The 19,178-nt window shown below is 36.1% G+C and overlaps 1 protein-coding gene across 4 annotated transcripts in view; it reads left to right on the top strand.

Moving 5' to 3' along the window:
* The window catches only part of LOC120766272 (tropomodulin), a 136,986-nt gene that overhangs the window by 5,218 nt on the left and 112,590 nt on the right, over positions 1-19,178 (top strand). The window lies entirely within an intron of this gene.

The raw sequence follows: 19,178 nt of genomic DNA, 5'->3' as shown, positions 1-19,178 counted from the left end.
AAGAGCTCATATTCGCTTGGGAAGGTTCTTCGCAGTTCTTGCACAAACTGTATTTTGCACACTTTCAATTTAAGATCTCGACGTAAAATACACCAAGTCGTGCCATACGTCAGTTCGAGTGTCTGTGAACGGCGGCGAATCGACTCTCTATGGTCTTCGTGTACACTCTCAGATGCGGCTGCTATATTTTCTTCACTGCGTGCTGGGCGTGGTCTATTCGATCGAATATTTTCCAATAATGAATGCTGGGTCTCAAGATCGATGATAGTGTTGCAAAGAGTACGCTCAATAGGCCAAAAATAACATAACAGTTTGACACGACTCACGTGTGATCTGTCCAAAAGAGGCTTTTTAAAAAAAGTACCTCTTTTTGGATCACCCGTTACAAAAAACAGTTTAAACGTCATGACCTCTCCCGATTAATGGGGTTTTGAGGGCGTTCAGTGGTCCAATTACTTTCCAACTACGAACTCGTCCTCACTTTTTAGCTGAGGAACACGTGTAGTTTCATTGAGATACTTCAAATTTCAACTTGAGTTGCACCGAGGGACTGAAGGACACTCGGAATGTAATTCGTCTCCCCAACCTGATCATTGATATATACTTGTATAAATATCTCTACATCTAACTGGATTGTTTTTGGTGATACAAACCAACGTTAGTAGAACAAAACTATAATATTCTGTAGCAACAAAATGCAAGAGTATAAATATACTTAATGCGCATAAACGTCAGTATTTGTAGATATAAATATCGCAACAATGTTTCCGAATATGCACACGTAAGTTGGTAATGCGTTTCGGTTGTTATGAGGCGCTGTAAAGCTTCAATCAATTCGAGAGGGAAGCGCTACTATATTGATTTCTACAGACAAAATGCAATAAAGTTTTGAACAGAGCAGAAACAATAGTAAAATTGTAATTTACAAAATCGTATATTCACACATACATACAAGCGTTCGTACGTAAGCAAACTCAAATGCTGTCCAGAATAAATGAAACAATGCAGAAACATTAAAACGCCGACGCTTTGCTCCAAAAAATATAATCCTCGCACTCATAATCTGCTACGCACAGGCACACATATGTATATATTTCCAAACTTACATTCGTTCATGCAATTGTTGTATGCCACAGAGTGTGTGAGTGCTTGTGCCTACTTTGTTGCACACAAAATGTTGCATTTACTGATGTTGCTTCTAATTGCAATTAATTATTTTATTTGGTCAAATTGCTAATTATAATTACTCGAACATTTCCGCCACTGTTACATGCACACACATACACGCACAGTCTCTTTCACACAGACGCACACGAAATTTCGCCAGCGGCATCAATTGGTCGCCCGCAAAGTGATTGGGCAGGAGGTGTGTCTCATCACACTCGGACGCTGCTGCATTTGCATGGGGACGACGCACACAAGCCAGGAGAGGGGGTCGGTGGAGGGTGTGTGTGCAGTGTTGCAGAGGCATATTGAATGCATTTCGCAATTTAATTGAAATCACACAGGCAGCGCAGTCGTACAAGTTCCTCTGCATTTGCGTAGCAAAGCGATTTTGGCCGATTTTGAGGCGAATGTTGAAATTTTCCGCAATTAAAGCAAAAACTATGGCTTATAAACGGTCGTTTGCACTGCGTGTGCGAATGTGTGTGTGTTTGTGCTTACGAAAAATCACATGCGATTATGCCTGTTTACAAAATGTGCAGAAAACAAAAACAGAAACAACAAGAACAAATATTGTTTAATAAACATAAATTGTCAGAAATAATATTACTTGCAGTTGGCCTGCGATATCAAAAAGCACCAGCCACCCACAGTTTTAAAAAAATACAGAGCAAGCTAATCGCATTAGAACGCAGGAAATTCTGAATTTTCATATATTTTTAAAAAGCTGTTGAGCGGCTATGCGCCCACTCCCCATGCAAATTAATTACTGTTTATTCGCTGATTTTCAAGTCATTTTTCATGCGAAAGTTTATTTTCGCTAATGAGCTGACGTTAAGAAGACAAAATGTGCTTGCATATAATATTTGCAAAAGTAAAGTCCCATAGTATTATAGCCGCTTCAGGCAGGGACATAGCCTATGGAGGGTGAATATGTAGGATAGGTGGAGGTTTTCGAAGTAGCACACACTTATAAGACTAGACAATTCTCTGCAACAAGATTACATGGAAGTTTTGTTCATTTGGTAAATTTTACTCCACTTTGTGTTCCCACCATTTGAGAATGAAAAATTATTATTTTTAATAAAGCGGGATTGTCGGCATAGACTTAAGACTTTACATATCCCCACAGGAAAAAGCCTAACTGTGTGATATCACACCATATCAGCGGCCAATCGACCGGCCCAAAACGTGAAATTATCTACTCACCGTAGTGTTCTCTCAAAAAATCCATTGATTGATGCGATATGTGGGAAGTGACGCCGTCTTGCTGAAACCAAATGTCGCCGTGATCACGACTTTCTATTCCAGGTATCTAACAGTCGGTTTTAGTTGTTTGAGTTGAGTTGAGAAAATATGAACCGATGATTCCACCGGCCCACAAGCTACACCAAACCGTTGTTTTTCTGGATGCAATGGCAGCTCTGCAATCTCTTCAGGTTGCTCTTGGTCCAAAATGCGACAGTTTTGCTTTTTTACTTACTCATTAAGCCAGGAATGGGCCTCATCGCTGAACAAAATTTGGCTCGAAAACGTCGGATTTTCTGGAACTTTTAAAGAGCCTATAGAGCGAAACGATCGAGTGGCTTCAGTTCTTGCACAAGCTGTACATTGCACGCTTTCAATTTACGATCTCGACGTAGAATGCGCCAAGTCGTTCCATACGTCAGTCCGAGTTGATGCGAACGGCGCCGAATCGACTCTGCACGGCAGCTATATTTTGTTCACTGCGTGCTGGACGTGGTCTATTCGGTCGGATATTAACCAATAATGAATACTGGATCCCAATATGGGTCATGGTGTTGCGAATGTACGCTCAGTAGGCCATTTATGTTGACCATAAGTTGAGCGAAGTGCAAAACGTGAATTTTCGTAATAAAGTTGAACGATTTGTAAACGTTCTTCGGGCGTAAGTCTTTTGATGATGAAATGCCAAACAATACTAAACAAAAGTAAAATAACAACCTCATGCGTGAAATGTCAAAAAAGGCTATTGAAAAAAGTACCTCCTTTTTAATCACCCGTTATAAAGACATTCTATCAATCCTTTTGTCTATTCTGTAGAGTGTCGAAGAGAGAACGACATGTGCAAAATTACAGATAGATATCTCAAAAACTGAAGGACTTGTTTGTGGACATACAGATGGATAGGCAGACAGATAGGAGTGGCTAAAGCGGCTCAGTTCGTCACACCGAACATTTATATATCTTCAACCATGATATGCTATCAAAAGATGTTAATAACATCAATGATAATGATAATAATAATAATATTAATAATAATAAAAGTAAAAGTAATGAAGCTTATAGGCCTACAACAAAAATTTTTGAAATAAATATTTTTATAATCTTTAATATTAATTTAAACTTGATCACCTTCGTATAACTGTGATTAATATGCCAATGGAAAAATGTTGTGAACTGTTCATTCTCCACTCCGTAATGAAAATTCCTATAAAAAATTTCAAGGACAGTTCATTACACTCTGCACTCGAGCGGCTAACCATTTGAGTGTTTATTTATGTGAATGTCAACATTAATTTTATGCCCCCTGAGAGTAGGAGGGGAAAATTGGCACCAAGCTTTTTCAGGAGGTTGCATTTTTAATTAATTTGCTTTGCTTTCAGTTTACTTAGGATTCGGCAGTGTGTCCCTTTACTTTTTTCTTAGAGACACCGCGAAAGGAAGGCACGTATCCGACTTTAAAATATGTATCTTCGTTTTTTGTAGGAATATGCTTTGCTGACTAAATTTTAAGGAAAGAGAATTAGGGGTTTCATATAGTCTCATAAAATTATAAGGTATATCGAACCCAACCTATAGCGTTGAGAATTGTAATTGCGTAAACTCATTTTTGTATGTAATCCAACAAAAATTTATGTAGACAAATGTAAGAATTATGATTTTACGACGTGTTAAGTCGAGTTTTAAGTACCTTAATATGGCTTATATACTACAGACACTATTGAAGCAAGATATACTATATAGTCATTGCTGTATTATCAGAAATATCCATACTGAAAAACTGTACACAACAATTCCAATATACATTCTTCGGGATACAGCCTATGTTTGTGTCTCGAAGGGCTCAATGACCGCGGTTAAATCTACAGCCCTTTGTACAAAAGATCTACTAAAAATTATTTTTAGTTAGAATTTCTGAAATCGATACAAAAGTAAAACACTTATACACAAATGATACTCACACACGCGCATACCGAGTTTGGTTGCAACGTTCAATCAATTCGAAAAATATAAAAATAGTTCCTCATTAATTATGTGGCAAATGTGCTGATGTGGATGGATATTCAATACACATAGTACATAATTATCTAACATTGTGCATGTATTGAGCAAATTCAGTGGTCTGCAAGTAATGGGTTTGCATGGAAAGTTAGAAAATGTTGACAAGATAAATTGTCTTGTTTGCCTACTTAGACTCAGATAAAAATCGCTAAAATCCAACAAACTAATATGAAGATATATAACATGTAAATATGGCAGTAACTAAGGTTATAACTTTGTATCAAAAAGAGTGAAGATAAAAATATATTTAGTATTGTCTATTCAATTTGAAGTAGCGAAAGTTCATATTAAGTTGAGATGTGGGTTCATTGACCATTTTGGTGTTGAGCACGACCGAACAGTTTCCTATACAAAATTGTTCACGTCAGTTACATAAAAAAATAGTTTATTACTTATAGATACATGTACAATCGCTTTTCAGTAATTTAACCTAAGTCGCTATTATATTAATGGCATCATTATACTAAATTTTAGTTAAGAAAAAACGTTGACTGCGATTATACGGAAGCTGTAACACGCTTCATAGGTAATAAAGTTTCAGTTTACATGTCATCTACTTATAACGTATAGTAGCCCGACAACAGCGGTTGCAACCACTATACAACCGGTTGTGACAAATTAGTGGAAAAGGGTCGTAGACACAATCTCAGTTCGTTATCTCAAAAACTGAGGGGCTAGTTCGTTTCCTTCTGGATGAAACAAACAATGTGAGAAACAAACTCAAGTGGTTACATGGGTTTCACCGGGTAAAAAACATCATTTTTCAACAATTTTTTTCTTATATAAAAAATTAAATATTTTATTAGAATTTTTTATTGTTACATACACTATTAACCACGAAATTCTGAATTTTTTGGAAAAAAAATATTTTAAACTCAGCCACTGCGATGCCTTTTCCGCTGATCCCTCGGAAATCAGATGCGCCCGCCTTGGCAGGATAACTCCTTACAGGATCATCTAAACTGAAAAAATACGTGTTTTGGTAAAAATCTTAACTTAGAACTTGGACGGTGGGAAAACAACTGAAAATTGAATTTTTGGCAGACATTTCTAAAAAAAAAAAATGAAAATTTCGCAACAGTTTTTTTCAAATAGTTGTAATCGAAAAAAAATCTTAGTCCAAGACTTTAAGTCTTTGTGTCTCAAAGACTTGTGTAAAATTTCATGAGGGACGGTTGAGTAGTTCTCGAGAAATTTTGCCCACCGACTTCAAAAACACAGTTTCGAGATAAACGCGTTTGAAGACGGCGCACTTGACCTAGCCATCCTCGAGCGCACAAGTTTTCAGGGCTATATCTCTGAAACTATTACTCGGATCAACTGTAAAATTTAGGACAATATTCCAGAGCTGATGCAGAATTTACCGTGCCCAAGGTATAATAAGAGACCCTTACGGAGTATAAGTGGTTTGCAACAAAAAGTCGCTAAAGTTGAGAAATCAGCTGAACGTGAATGTACTATGAGGTATGTTGAAAATATTAAATAAATTAGTATAAATAGTATTTCTTAAAAAGATTTTTTTTATTCAAGAATATCTATTTTGTACTCTTCAAAGCAATCACCTCCCGGTATATTACACTTCTGCCAGCCTTTTTTCCAATCCTCTAAGCGCTTAGAAAGTAATCTTAAGCTCCCGCGGAAAGAATTCAGGAGGCACGACGCCCCTGCAAAAGAAGAAAACTGCTCATGCGGCAGCTTGAAATGGGATAACTGAATATTCAAAATTAGGGATACTTTTTGTACAAACCTCGTATAAGCTATCTTTTGGTCATTTTAACGCAGGAGAATTCTTTCCTCCCTTTTTGGGGGGTCTGCATCTACTTAAATGACAGAGAGGTATTGTTGGTATTTCCTATACTTTATTGGTATGGTTCTATAGTTTGCATTTCGTCTTTTTAATTATAAAAAATCGTATTCAATATTAAATTACAGTGCAATCAAGTTCCTTTCTAAAATATAAGATATTTCAACTTCAATACTAATTTCAGTCAATGAAATTTCAACCTGATCGAGTAAATCTCGCCAAATACCACTCAAAAGTTTCAAGTAAAACTTGTATTCAATTAACACATCTCACAGAAATCCTTGATATTCGCACCAGAGCGGGCTAATTTGCATAGAGAACAGCTGCAGCAACAAATTGCTGAACAAACATGCCAGAGGAATGTTTGCGCCTACAACATCAACCACACATACTTACATGTAAACACATAAGTATATATCGCGGCAAGCATCATCCTGAGTTGGAATTCAATGTCAGACGGTTTTGTGTTTGCTCCGTTCTGCTTGTTTGGCTGCAAATCGTTCGCTAAGGATCCTTTCGCGCTTCATTTTGAGTCACCTTCACGGCATTGACATTTGTCTGCAGCAAAGCGAGGCGACGGGTGCGCGGCAGTCGGCATTTGTACCATGCGGTTATTAGCAGAAGAATGTCAATGCTTCTTTATACATATTTACAAATACATAGTGAGAGCGAAGCAGGGTGAGTAGGAATGGTACTCAATGAATAAATTTTGGATCTCAAAAGAAAAACTGACTTGAGACTATTTAATGGTAAATAAAGAGAAATGGCAGGTTTTGTAAAGTAAATCCATCGTTTTGGCATTAAACTGAAGTTTTTATTTACCTTCGGTATCTTCTATTCTGATTTGGCCAACACTTTAGCTAACTTGAATGCCTTCTTGTAGAAACCTTAGAAGCTCAAAACGTTTAGAAAGTGTATGTGATTCCTTCCAGAATACTGTTGGTTTTTGCGCTATAATTGCGCACCCTGTATCACTTTAATTTCTACCGTTGTGTTATTTGGATTTCGTCAAACTGCAAGTAGAAATATTTATGGCTGATATACAAAATGGAGCATATTAAATAATGACATATGTTCTGTCAACGCTGGTTAGTAGATAAGTGCGGGCGGCGCCATTTAAGTTGCTGGCGGCAACACTTTCGGCTGGCAAGATGACTTTGAGATGCTTGTAAAAGTGTTTATCTTCACTACTTTTAATTGGTTTTATTGTAGTTTTCGTTTGTATTCATTTCATGTCTTTCTTTTATTTCTTTTTCTCAAAAGCAACAATAATGCGCTTCAATGAGTGTAAAATATATTAATGAACTGCAGTGACAAATATCTGCGAAGCACTTGAAGAGCATACGAACATTTCACGCTGAGTGTCAACGAAAACAAATTACACATACAAATATGGCTTTCTTTGATGCACAAACACGCAAATACATGTAATCGTATGTGGGTATGCAGCTGTCATATTTAGATATTTTGAAGATCATGCCACAGTGGCAGGTGTCCACACACGTTTCCGTTAGCACATTTCTAAGCGGCACATACATATGTATATGTACTACAATAACGTGTTAGTTGAAATACTTGGCACACATACAAACATATGCCTGCATTTATGTAGCTGCCTGCAGTGGCATAGTGACAGCACAGCGGGGCGTATGAGCAACTTGCAAGATTTTACGCTCCGTACTACCCATTTTATTCGTCCTTCATAATGTCACAAATGACAATGTTTACATGCATTTTCGCGGCACAAGAATTAGAAAAAAAGAATTAGAATAGGAAAAATAAACTAAGTAAATAAATTCTGTTGCGAATAATAATTTACTCGTGCATGCTTTTCATATGTAATAAACATACATACTATATATGTGCATATAAACTTATTTTTAGTTGCAATTATTTTTTCCATAATTTATATTTTTTAAATATACACAAAATTTCACTTTCAACAATTCCTTTGAATATTTTTATTTCATTATAAACAAATAAACTTTTTTACTGTGATTGATGTTATTGTTTAGAAAGCAGTAATATTGGAGTGCATACGTACTGGATCCGTTGCTATAATAAATTAACACTAAATGCTGGCTTTAAGTAAATATTAGTTATAAAAAGCGCTAAAATATTATTTGTGTTGTCCGATGTCTTAACGAAAGAAGCCCTATAGTGAAGAAAATCAGGTAAAACTTTTTCGGAAATTGAGTTTAACTCACGCAGGGCACGCTTGAGAGAGGCATCATCCGCATTAGTTTTCTACTTGGGGAAATTGATCTGACGCAACACTGAGAAATATTAAAATTAGTTTTCTTTTTAACAAATACGAAATATCTCCATTAATTATATTAAAAACAAATGAAAGGCAGAGAACAGAACGTCGATTTGCAAGTGATTTAAGGTGTAAAACAACACACGAGATACTTACGATGGTATGGGGTCAACAAACTTTAAGGAGCGGAGGGAAATGTAAGAAAATTCTTTTGAACGTGTTAAATTCTATTAATTGAAGATAGGCAATATGATCTCCAGATGAACACAACATACTCCAAGATAGAACGAACATAAGCTGTATAATCTAACGTATAGCGGTCGGAAAATATTTAAGGATTTCGAAGGACAAAGCCAAGTACAGAAAATGTTTTAGAAGTGATATAATTGATGTGATTATTGAAAGAAAATCTATAGTCAAAGATTACACCAAGATCTTTGATTTCAGTTACATATTTTAGGACGCAGTTTGAAATATTGAATAAGAGATTTGGGAACATTTATCAAATTTTGAAAAAGCTACGATTTCAGGCACCTAACATAAGAACTATCAATATCACATTGAAGTTTTACTACATCTTTAGAGTTTTTGATTATTATGAGTCATCTGTTTATATCAAAATTTTAGCAAAAGAGAAACAATAGGAAATCTCGTGCTGATTGCCATTAATGATTGATTTAACTGCAAAGAATAACTTATTTTTAACAGAGCACTCAAACATTTTGGAAATGGTAGAGAGTTTAAAGATAGGCTTGTAATTGGAGACCACATCCTTTCTACTGCCATTGAGGGTAGGAATAATGAATGTCAATTTCTAGTCCGAAATAAAATTACCAGAAGACAGAGACTTATTGAACCATTTTTTATCAGCAAGAACCAATGGAAGAAAAATCATCAAGGAACCGAAAGTTTAAATTATTTTATTCTGAGTAAGAGTTAATTTGAATCAGATTGAGACTAAGCGGGCTATCAATAACAAATAACTCTAGAGAAGACGGCGAACAACCAGACAAGAAAATATTGCTTTGATTAAACTTTCTGTTTCAACTGATTTAAAACCAGTGAGGAAATATTATCTTTATGCATCTTATACAACTATAGACGCCCATTGGGAGGGATGTGTGAAACAACAATAAGTAGAGCGTCATTGATACAAATACATACATATTGGGTCTAGAATTGAATCATCATTATCAATCAATTTTAAATGAGTACGAGGAAACCACCATCAATGAGTACGAGGACACCACCACCTCTAAAACTGCCAGTTCGGAATCTCTATCCTTACGGAAGATATAATAGAAATTTGAAAAACTAGCTCAATAAAAACGGTACTTTGTCCATTGTTGTCTTTTAACTATTTTAAAGCATATTGGAATTTAAGAGGTTATTATACTTAAATAAGTATTTTTGATGAGTTTTCTAGTTCTTCAACTACTTCAATTACTTCTGGAATACCTTTATCATGACTTTACCAATCTCTTCTTCAATAAAAATCTCAAAAGATAAAGTGGAAGAGGGAAAAGAATGTAGAGCATTTCTCAACTTTCGACTGAAGTTGCAGGGAGAGCTTTTATTTTCCACTATTCACAATTCACTCTTTCGGTTAAGACAAACATTTTCAGGATGAAAAATGTATGATTAAATATTTTGCGCTATACTTTTCAAATTAGAAAACAGAAATCATAATTTTTCACAACAGTACATATCTACACTCATACATGCATATTCTGCTACGAAATGCTGCACTTAATTCCCTGCGGTTTATTGGAACAATTCGTTGATACACTGTATTCAAACGCATACCCACACATACACTAGTTTGGCATAATATTTCTTATGTATGTATGGATATGTGTGCATAATTCTATATACATCGACACTTGAATGCCAGAAGCCACAGGCGAAAATAAGAAATACGTAAAAGCTAACTCAAATCGTTGTTGATACTTGCAATTCAAAGCAAACAAATTCAAACTTGGGTAAATAAACGCGAAGAGAAAGAAGAAAAATCGGAAGATTAGGACAAGGCGCACAAGGAAAAGTAAATACTAAAGATTATATAAATAAATGGTATTTAAGTCCCATAATGAATTAGCTTATGTACTTGTGTGCGAATTTTTCTGCTGGCGCATACAAATGTACGTAAGTAAGTATGTTTCTAAGCGTGTTTGCATAAAATATTTTTTGAAATTTTTGTACACACATATTTATGCTAATGAATACGCGCTACATAGATTCGCCGAGTGCTAAGTAGACGAGCCATTCTCTGTAATGAGATATTTTTCGAGAAAAGGGACGCAAAAGAAAATATCTAATTATTTAAATATGTATGCGTATATTAATATACAAATGTTTACTTGTATTTATGTGTATAGAACATGCACTTATAGAATTAACCACTAAGCAACAGAACTCATATTTATACCCTGAACAGGGTATATTAAGTTTGTCACGAAGTTTGTAGCACCCAGAAGGAATCGTCGGAGACCCTATAAAGTATATATATAAATGATCAGTATGTCGAGCTGAGTCGATTTAGCCATGTCCGTCTGTCCGTCCGTCTTTCCGTCCGTCTGTCTGTCTGTCTGTATATATACAAACTAGTCCCCCAGTTTTTAAGATATCCTTTTGAAATTTTGTAAACGTCATTTTCTCTTCAAGAAGCTGCTCATTTTTCGGAACGGCCGATATCGGACCACTATAACATATAGCTGCCATACAAACTGAACGGTCGGAATCAAATGCTTGTATGGAAAACTTTCACATTTGACAACATGTATTTACGAAATTTGGTATTTGTTATTTTCTAAGGCAACAATGTAATCTCCGAAGAAATTGATCAGATCGGTTGACTATAGCATATAGCTTCCATACAAACTGAACACATAGTTACTAACAGAAATGCACCTGTGAAGGGTATTTATCTTCGGTGCAACCGAAGTTAACGTTTTTTCTTGTTTTCTATGCTTTTAAGTAGATGCTTATGTATGTGAGCATATGTGTATATGTATATATTTTTCTAAAAGAGGGTAAAAGTCGATTTTTTGAAATTGAGATACATATGTGCGTTACTAAAAGAAAATCAAGTTATATGTACATAAGTATGTATATATGCTTTCGTATAATATTCATTTAATATTTTTTAGCTCGAGTGGTATCTCTTTTCTAATGTACATTTTTTTTCTTTAAGATTATCTTAACTTAAAAATTCTCATTTTTTCCTCGAAATTTTTGCCATATTATTGCTTTTAAACCCTCTTCTATGCAGTTGTTATCTAATGAGCTGAGCTGTTTAATTTTTTTCTTCTCCTCTTGTATTCAAATGAAGTGGAGGCCTTCCTCTTCCTCTGCTCTCATCGTATCATCGAATGCGGTACGCGCCGTTGCCGTTCCCCATCTCCTCGTGTTATGCTTTCACTGGCATTCAGCAGGTCGGAGAAGTGTTCCCACCATGATTTCAGTATCTTCTGGGCATCAGTCAATAGATCACTAATGGGGATTCTAGTGTATAAGAGTGAACTCCGATCTTGAGACCTTACCTTACTCATTACATCTTTTCGTAGAATTTTCGAGCAATATCCCTGTCGGTTAATATGTCAAGCTCTTCGTTTTCACGCATTCCGGCCTCTCTTTTATTTATATGTAAGTGCGTCTCGATTTCTTCTTTAACTCTCGATATCTATCCCAACTCACATGTGTTGTGGCCTGTTGTAACGTTCCGAGGTAGACAGTCTGTTTTTTCCACTCCACTGCGACACGGCAGTCCTCATTATACCAGCTGTTCTTTTTGTCTTTTCCGAAACCAATTGTTTCGGTTTCAGTTGTACGTAAGAAACTTGAAATGCCGTCCCACACTTCCCTTATACCGAGTTGCTGATGAGTTCTCTCGAAGGCCAGGAGTGCGAGTCGAGCAGAAAATCGTTCGCGCTTGATCAACCACTAGATGATCCCAGTTAGATAGCGTTAAGACTAACCGCTCTTTCAACCAAACCAAATCAATTTTACGCTGTGGTCTTTTCATTGATTTGTCGGTGGAATGATGAGAATATGCTCTAAAGCTTTCACAACAACCACTTGGATTAATTTAAGAAATCTCTTTAATACATACATATTTCCAAAGCAGCCACAGTGAACCTGTGAACAATGCCGTCTTCTGACTGCCACATTGCAGGCTAAAGAGAAAAGGTCCATTATATTGATTAAAAACAGTTGTGTGGAACTTTCCTATTTTCAACTGCGCGCCCTTTTCCTTTTTAGTAAAATATGTTCGCCACAAAACAAACAACAACAAATCTTTGCAAGTTCCTTTTGCCTAATGTCACCTTTCTATTATTTTCTTCTCTCTGCTAAGTTCAGAGTGTGAATAACATGACCTAAAATATTTGTGTGCGAAGGAGATTAAGGAGAGGAATTGACACTGAGCAGAACAATGAGGAAATGCTGCTAAGAAAAAATTATTTAAAAAGTCCATTTTAATGGAATCTCCTTTGTTAAAATAGGTGAAGAAATGGCAAATATTTTGCTACGCATAAACAGACAAATTTGACATTGGAATTCCAGTTGGAGCTGAGAGATGAAATATGCAGACAAATTTAAAATATTTTTCAAAGGTGACTGATTTTGTGAAAATATGAACTTTCGCTCATATTTCTTGTCTCGACAAAGTATAAAATTTGAAAGGGTCAGGAATCCCAAATATGCCATTTGGTCGCTCAGTTAAACCTTTTTCAAACTTTCATGGAATTCACAGAAATAAAAGAAATTATAATTTAACGGCAATTTTGCTTTATCTCTTTATGACGAAAAGCTTTCATTGAAGCAGTTTACGTTCCGTTCAAAATTGTCAAATTTTGAAATTTTTGGCAAATTTGTCAAATCAGTTGCGGATTTATTACTGTTGCGAAAGATATACAATAGAAATTGCCAAAAAAAAGAAAAATAAAAAAATAGGAATTTTCAAAAACAAAATATTTTCAATAGTAATTTTCTGAAGCAAAGAAGAATTTTAAATTTTTATTATTTTTTGTATTTTGAATATTTTAATTTAATTTTGCCAATATTTCACTTGTGCTGCTCAATTAGCTCTACAATATTGCACATCTGTGGAAATTTTTAATTTTCTGCATTTATTTTATTTGTATTTTGCACTTTCTTTTTGCGTACCCATCAGCGCTTTGATAAATTGCGCGCTCCTGCCAATTCGATTACGTCCGCAGCTGAGGCAAACGTCGCGCAGAAACAAATAAAATACAAATCAGCTGTGGCTGCCAGCGAACGTCAATTGAGCGAGTCATTGGCAACTACTTTTCAAGTTGACAATTTGCTTCCTTTCTTTGGATGTTTTCAAATATACTGACACTAATTAATTGGGTCATAAAAAAATGTTTACGATTTTCCAACAAAATACATATTTTCCTGTATTTATGTATGTGTGCATGTGTTTAATTGTGTACAGTTGTAAACAGCTCTAATTCTTGTTTATTTCATTTATTACACATAATTTAAAGCAAATGATTTTTTTATAAACATTTCTGGAAATTTCTTTTCTTTGCAGGTATTTATTGATGAAATCTAACCGCTTAATAATAACAACACAGTGCCAGAACTAGAAGGTATTGTTAACATACTCGTATTTATAGTCGATTTTAGTTTAAATACAAAAATTGAAATATCAATTTAAAATTAACAAAACCTCAATTTAAATTTATCCTTTCTTTTGTTTTTTCATAGTTAATATAGAATAGGTTTTGAATACTGTTATAATAACATAAATAGGGAGAAAATAAAAACCAAAGAAGTGAAAGTTTTAAAGGTTAATTATGAGAAATATCGATGCCAATGTCTGAGTAATGTGATTAGCATGAGCTGACTGAAATTCAAAACCTAAACACATGTTCGGAAAAGTAAGGTAATCATCTAAGGTTTCTTAATACCTTTTAATTGAGAGTTTAATACTGAATTTTCCATTTCTTTTTCGAGTATTACCCCTGTCGGTCAGCTTGTCAAGCTCTTCGTCTGCTTCCCTCTTCAATTCTCGGTATCTAATCCATCCCGCAAATGTTGTGGTCTATTGTAACGTTACAAAAGGCAGTCTATTTTCTCCTCACTCCTCTTCGTAACAGCTGTTCTTTTGCCTTTTTCGAAAATCAATGGTTTCAGCTGGAGCTATACGTAAGGATTTGAAAAGCCGTCCCACAGTTCTCTTATACCGATTTGCTGATGAGTGCTTTCAGAGAGCAGGAGTGCAAGTTAAGTAGAAAATGGTTCGGCTGTCTGTTGTGATTGCATCTTTTCAACGTCAAACCTTTCTAGTGTTTGTTGAAATGGGCTTTTTGCTGCACTGTTTCCTCGTGGAGGCTGTTAAGTCAAAGCACCCTGACTTTAAAGTCGCCAAGCAGGATTTTGACATCGTGGCGTGGACAGCTCTCACAGGTGCGATCCAAGCGCTCATAGAAGACACTTTTCGTCATATCGTCCTTCCCTTCCATCGGGGCTTGTTGCTGGTTGTGTCTAGACGTTCATTTACCGGGAATGCCAGGACTCGGCGATGGAGTCTCTCTCCCACCACGAATCCCACACCGAAGTTTCTGGCCATTGTAGGAAATGCACAAGGACCTATTTTTCTCAGTACTTGTCCCGTCCATCGCACTTTATTAACGACGATGATGTCGACCTTTATTCTTAAAAGGACATCAACCAGCTTGGCAGCGGCACCTTCCCAATTAAGGGACAAATCCTTAATGCTTTTGCCGTGGCCGTCTATCATTCAAGGCTGTTGTTTTCTTTTCATTGGGGCATTTTACGTGGCGGATCCCAAACCCATCGCACAACCCTGGGGAGGGATAGGGCGCCTTCAAACGGACGTTCTTTGGCTACCCAGAGGATACTTGGTCTAAGACGGGAAGTCGTGAGTTGCTTGAGCCATATGCGAAAGAATAATTTCTGGTCATTCCCAAGTGAATGGCGCTCAGAGAAATTTCCTCACTTGTGTGAACTTCTACACATGACTACATCCTGCCATATAAACTGATCGAATAAGATTGTTTATATCAAACTCAAGATTTCCTTGATATGAAAGAATCCCCAGTTTTTAATTTTTTGTTTTTAATTTATGCCTTCATATATTTTTTTTTGTCTTCTAAACTTCTTACTCTTAAGCTATTCAATAACAAAAAAAGTTCCTTATAGTTCGCTTACTAACAAGAGTTGATGGTTATATCGAATTCTCCTCTGCTAAGTAACTAAGTCTTCCAAGAAACATCCTCAAATGAATTTCCACTTCTCTGTACTCCCTTTAATGCACCTACATATATACATATATATGAATATATAAAAGTACAAAATATATTTATAAAATACACATGACTGCAATGAACAGTGGCATTTTCTACATAAGGATGTAGCACAGCAGCCCCGCCTCCTTTCCCATACTTGAACGAATTTATTTTCTTTTTTCTATTGAATTATTTCTCTTTTTCCGTTATTTATAACGGTTCTGTCGCCAAATGCAATTAAGCAACGCATGTTCTCTAATTCTTTAACAAGCACACACCCAGCCAAGCACCATTAGTCAAAATTTCCTTATTGATCTGCCAACAGGCGAAAAATATGATTTTCTTCTTCTTTCGAAACTATTTATTTGTTGCTGTTTGTGCAGCCGACGGTGGAATTAAATTCGCAATTATAAAATTGTCAAATTTCTATTTTCATATTAATTAGCGCATTTGCCGTACTATCTTACTTACTTGCTGTTGTTGTTGTTGTTGTTGTTGTGCCTTTATTTATGCATTAGCCGCAACTGTTGGCAATCAATTGTTGTGTGCCACACTTTTGCTTGGCGTGCCCCTCCCGCCTTCCGTGCCGTGCTCCTTACAACCATCCCCTTTCGTCGCCACCCCACCCCCGTGCGGCTCAGCTGCCGCATGTTATTAATCTGTCATTTATAGTTTTTATTAGATTTCGGCTGCTCTACACAATTGCATTTGTTAAATTTAATTTGAAATCTAGAACGCCTGCTTATTTCGCCTGTTGATTTGTACCGTTCACTGCTGCTACACTGTTGTTATTGTTGTTGTTTGTGATGCTTAATATTAAGTGCGCTTACAAGACACTTAAGAGCGCTGCACTCAGCACCTTGTGTCCGATGTGAATGACTGCTTTCGACGGCTTTCGGTCCGGCCGCCGCCATTGTGCGCCATAAATTAGCGGAAAGGAAGCCAAATGCTCAGGCAATGAAATATGTGAGGTTATTTCCGTTAACCGATTTGCTTTTCGCTGTTGTTCTCTTGTTGCAGCATCGCACCGCACAATATTGCAACATTTTGCTAATGAAGGCGCCCTTAAAATACAATTCTCCGAATATAAATCATTTACTGTTTTAATTACAACAAAAACACTTAAATACAAGCTGAGTGCTTATGTGGTGCTTTTGTATTATAATTATAAAGTGGTTTTGGTCAGACTAATTAATAAATAATTAACTGCTTCAATATTTTAATCTTGAACCACTGGAAGGATTTAAAATAAATTCAATTTTCCCTAAAATTTTAAAATTTAATCCTAACCTAACTTTTTTTAACTATCCCCGCCAGTTCAATGGGATGGCTGAAGGTATGCGCTACCAAGTATTTAAGTAGCTTTGACCCATCTGTAAAGAAGCTTACTGCCCTCTTCTCAAACGGCTTCTTCCCACCCACAACTCCTTCGCCGGTATATGGGCAGAAAAGGAATCGTTATGGAAATTTTAGTCTCAATACCATTATAATAACAATGAGAAATCCTCATTTAGTACTTAATATCGGGGTCTTCGATGGTTCCTTGGACAGAACGTATATATATATATGTAGGTCCGTGTAGCGCGTTGAAGAAATTCTGATATGAATATATCTGACATATATATATAGTTCATTCCACCTTCCAATATACATTTTTTAATATTGTTATACAAATAAATTTAATCCTTAAAATACGTTAAGTTATAATTTAAACTAAGTCTAACAGGGTCAGATATCGAAGAGTACTTTTAACAAAACAAAAAACAAGAAAAATCATTAACTTCGGTTACAACGAATCTATAACATTATTCGAAGGTGCATTCCTTATATACATACCCGTATATGCTATAGTGGTCTGATCCGACAAAAACTATTTGAGGATATCTTATAAAGGAAAAAGTTGTCCATATAAGAGCTTGACTTGTATGTCAAGGTATATGATATACTGGTCCGAGTTTCAGCTCGATATTCAAACACTGAGACACTAGAAACTGAGAAAGAAGATATATATATATATATGTTATAGGGTCCAGTCGTTACATACTTCGCGACAAACTTAATCTACCTTGTTCAGTTTGTAACAAGTTGAGACATATTCTGAATGTGAGCACTTAATTAATTAATTTAATAACAATTTAAATCTTTAAGGAGCTGCTCTTAACTCTTAAGGGGTTAAATGGGTTTCTTCGGGTAAAAAATGAAAATAAATAAAAATGAAATATTTTATTAAAATTTTTAATTGCTACAAAAATACACTAATAACGAAGAAATTCTGAAATTTTTGGAGAAAAAATATTTTAAACTCGGCCAATACGGCGCTATTTCCGGTGGCTCCTCAGAAAAAAGATGCGCCCGCGATGGCAGGACCACAATCGAAAAGAAATGGCCGATCAATCGCCTTCTCAAATGTCCCTTTCAAAAAAATTATTTTATATACAAATATTTTGCATCCGTTTGGGCATTCTTAAACGTTTGGTGTATACCTAGACCTGAAACGTAAGAAATGTGGCACCAATTCATTGTGTGTGTAATCGAGAAATTTATATTAGTTTGAGTAAGGTCCCTAGGCAACTGACAAGTATTTTAGCAATTTCCTTTCAATTGCTCTGTTCCGAGTTTCTGTCTGCCTTTACTGAGCAGCAAACCGAGACTTGCTTACTGGCGCATAAACACGCCAATATAGTGTCTTTATAGCAAAAAGTGGGCAAAGCAAATGTCGAAGAATGAAATGCAATAGAAACGTCATGCATAAGCGAGCAAAGGGAAACTATTTATGCTGAATAAATAAATTGCATTTTAAATGCTATGAAATATACGCCGAGGAGCCACATACAATAACAACCCCGCACAACCTTCGTCACCGCAGACACACACACACAAGCCCACATAAGCGGCCACTCAGCTGCCAATGCGCCTGATTGATTTTACAACAATCTCTCCGCTGAGGCGATTGCAAGAGCAATTGATGCAAAAAATGCAGTAATGATCGCAGCAATAACAACAAAAAGTGCCAAAGGCAATAGTAGACATTCGTCTGCATATAATTATCTATTTGTGTATGTGCGCAGAGATGCCACAACAAATGCGATAAAAGTTAATGCCACACAAAGGAAACGAAACAAATTTCCGCAGTTGAATTTTGAATTCGCCAACGTCTCAGACGGCGGAGCATCGTACAAACCGCGCGCGAGCAGGCGAGGCAGAGCCACGGCAGGTAGCTCCCAGCCAAAGGACACTACAAACAACCGAATTCCATGGTTAACTTGCGGGGAATCAGTGCTACAACTAGAGCTTTGCATTTAACTTTGAGTTAGTGAGTGAATCTGTGAGTGGCAGCAAGTGCTTGCAGAGCAAGAAAAAAGCTTTG

Source organism: Bactrocera tryoni, chromosome 1 (assembly GCF_016617805.1).
Source record: "Bactrocera tryoni isolate S06 chromosome 1, CSIRO_BtryS06_freeze2, whole genome shotgun sequence".
Lineage (NCBI taxonomy): Eukaryota > Metazoa > Arthropoda > Insecta > Diptera > Tephritidae > Bactrocera > Bactrocera tryoni.
This window is presented reverse-complemented; position numbering and strand designations above follow the sequence as displayed.